Genomic DNA, 3,508 nt, shown 5'->3' on the forward strand with positions numbered 1-3,508 from the left:
TTCTGATCAATTGCAAATGCAGGTAATCAAAGACATAAATTTTTCATCCACATATAGTTAAACAGAAGCAGAGTATATTAAATAGTTCAAAATTGGTCACAAATATTAAGCATTTTATGTCATATACTTCTGGACCTCTGAAAAAAATAGAAATGTCACATTAATCAGTAAATTATCTCTGATGATATGTTAACTATTTCAAATTTTAATTATTTCCAATGAATTCAGTGTATTTCAGTATATTACAGGTAGTGCTGTATATACAAATAGGTAAATAAAATAAGTATTTATAGAGTTATAAAAATACAAGCAAATGTATCTATGACATATACAAGTTCAGCAATACTTCTACCACTAGACACACAGAAGCTATCATGTTGATTTTTTTTTGCATTTGAAAAGAAAGTTTGCTTATTTCTTTGTTTTATGAGACAGAGAGAGGTAAAGAGAGAGAGTGCAAGAGAGAGATCTCAGAGTGACTCATGAGACCCTGATCCTACCCCTGCCTTTCAGATCCCCAGCGTAAAGGCCACACCAGCTTATTCATGCTAACCAGGATCTGAAGCCTGGGCCCTCCTATACAGAATCAGGATTGAGCAGCTGTGCCTTACCATCTGTGCCGTGGGCAGGCCTTCTGGTTTTAAATCGCTAATCATTAAGAGCTACAGGAATATAGTCAATAAGAACTGTTCAGCCCAAAATATGCCAATCTCGATTGGTTTTGTCTCCTTTTCCCTCTGCTTGATACGTTATTAGCAAATAATCTTTCATTTTTCTCATTTCCTTTTAATTTTAAAATGTACTTTATTATTTATAACTGGAATTTTTATTTGGACATTCATTTTATTTAGAAAGCAGTTATTTATTTTGATATTTAGTTTCATTAACAAAGTTATTTATTTCTACATTGTGTCAGATTGAATGCAAAATGTTAAAGACAAAATGAGAAGAGCTAAAGACAGAAAAATGATAATCTCTCTTTTAAATAACTTGAGAACTTTTATTCTTTACTTTTTTATTAGTTTTTATTTCTATAATTCATTTCATTATTATTTTTAGAATGATTTTACTTAGCTTTTATTTATTTATTTATTTATTTATTTATTTATTTGAATTTGACCAGAGAAGGACAGAGTTTGAGAGAGAAGGAGAGAGAGAAAGTGAGAAAGCAAGCCACTAGGTCAGGGACTCTAACCGTGGTCAGCCATGTGGAAGTCCAGCACCTGTAATCACCGTTCTACCCACCAGTCCCTCATTTCATTATTTTTGTAGTTATCTGAGAAACATATAACTCATTGCAAATGATAATAGTTATATTTATTTTTTTCTCATTTAACTTTGTTTTAATGGTTCTCAAATTTCTAGACCTATTTTTGGTGAAGTTGTTTCTATTAGAAAGTACTGATTTTAAAAGCTAAGAACTTAAAACTGCCACACACACACACACACACACACACACATACACACACACACTGGTTCACAGAACGGAAGACTTTTCTTCTGAAGGTTTTATGATATATTGTCATCATTAACCAGTCTTTCACTATTAAACTTAAATGGTCCATTGAGAGAGACAGTCCTGAGACTGTTTTACCACTGGGGTGGCAGGAATTAGGGATATTCCCCTAGCCTTTTGAGCTTTCTGGGCAAACGTGCTGACCTGGCCAGTTCCAGCAAGCTTCTTGTCCATGGCTTTGATGATATCCACGACAACTGTCTATCTCATATCACAAACAGCAAAATGACCCAGAGGAAGATAGTCAGAGAAATTCTCAACACACATGGGCTTGTCAGGAACCATATGAACAATGGCAGCATCATCAGATTTCAAAAATGTAAGGCCATCTTCCAGCTTTTTACCAGAACAGTGATCAATCTTTTCCTTTAGCTCAGCAACCTTGCAAGCAAAGTGAGCTGTGTGACAATCCACAACAGGAACAGAACCAAAACTGATTAGGCCTGGATGGGTCAGGCTAATCACCTGAGCAGTGAAGCCAGCTGCTTTCATTAGTGGGTCATTTTTGCTGTCACCAGCAACATTGCCAAGCTGAACATTTTTGACAGACACGTTCTTGACATTGAGGTCCACATGGTCTCCAGGAAGGGCTTCACTCAAAGCTTCCTGGTGAGTTTCAACAGACTTTACTTCAGTTGTCGCACTGACTGGTGTAAAGGTGACCACCATACCGGGTTTGAGCACCTCAGACTCTACTTGACCCAAAGGGACAGTCCAATACCACCAGTTTTGTACATATCCTGGAGGGGCAGATGCAAGGGCTCATCAGTTGGATGAGTTGGTAGATGCAACCTAGAGCTTCAAGCAGCCTAGTTACTCGGGCATTGCCATCTTTACGGATGACTTTCCACCCCTGGAACCATGGCATATTAGCACTTGTCTCCAACATGTTGTCACCATTCCAACCAGAAATTGACACAAATGCTACTGTGTTAGGATTGTAGCCACTTTTTTTTTTTTTTTAATGTAGGTGCAGACTTCTTTAACAATTTCCTTGTATTTCTTCTGACTGTAGGGTGGCTCAGTAGAATCCATTTTGTTAACAACAGCAATTAGTTGTTTCACACCCAGTGTGTAAACCAGAAGGGCATGCTCATGGGTCTGCCTATTTTTGGAGATACCAGCCTCGAATTCACTAACACCAGCAGCAACAATCAGGACAGCACAGTCAGCCTGAGCTGTGCCTGTAATCCTATTTTTGGTAAGGCCTCTGGGTCCTGGGGCGTTGACAATAGTCACGTAATACTTGATGGTCTCAGATTTCCACAGGGAGATAGCAATGGTGATACCACGCTCACATGCAGCTTTCAGTTTATCCGAGACCCAGGCGTATTTGAAGGAGCTTTTTCTCATCTCAGCAGCCTCCTTCTCAAAGTTTTCGATGGTTCTTTTGTCATCCCCACCACATATGTAGATCTGATTGCTGTTAGTGGTGAATTCACCAAAATCAACATGTCCAATGAAAATGATGTTGATGTGAGTCTTCTTTTTCCATTTTGGCTTTGATTTAGTGGTGATTTTCATGACGCCTATGTTCTGGTGGCAACTCGTGGAAAAAAAATGGTAATAGTTATATTTCACTTAAGAAACAATATAAGAACCCTTTTTATTGTAAGAACCTTTGTCCAGTTCACCTGTTTCAAACTCTTTCATCCTGTACAACAGACATAAGACTTCCCAAATGGGAAGTCTTCAAGTTGTGTCTAGGTGTATGTGATGGTATAACATAATACCTGAGATTGAGTTATTGATTTTATTTATTTATGTTTCAATTTGCTAGTGGGTATATGTGCTTGCTGGAGAAAGACAGTAAGAGAGAGGAAAGGAAAGTGAGCAGGCATCCTTTCACAGTGAATGGTCATGCCACTGTCCCTTCTTCTCTATTCTCCTTTGAGATTTTGGACACACACACACACTGTCTCACTTGGTATGTTTTTCAAACTGACATCTTAGACTTGAACCATGAAGTTGGCCATGTGGAATCCAATTTCC

At 37.9% G+C, this 3,508-nt stretch overlaps 1 pseudogene; it reads right to left on the minus strand.

Moving 5' to 3' along the window:
* Positions 1 to 1,552: 1,552 nt before the first annotated feature.
* Positions 1,553 to 3,040, minus strand: LOC102491162 (elongation factor 1-alpha 1 pseudogene; annotated as a pseudogene).
* Positions 3,041 to 3,508: the final 468 nt, after the last annotated feature.

Source organism: Tupaia chinensis, unplaced genomic scaffold (assembly GCF_000334495.1).
Source record: "Tupaia chinensis unplaced genomic scaffold, TupChi_1.0 Scaffold144737_1, whole genome shotgun sequence".
Taxonomy (NCBI): Eukaryota; Metazoa; Chordata; class Mammalia; order Scandentia; family Tupaiidae; genus Tupaia; species Tupaia belangeri.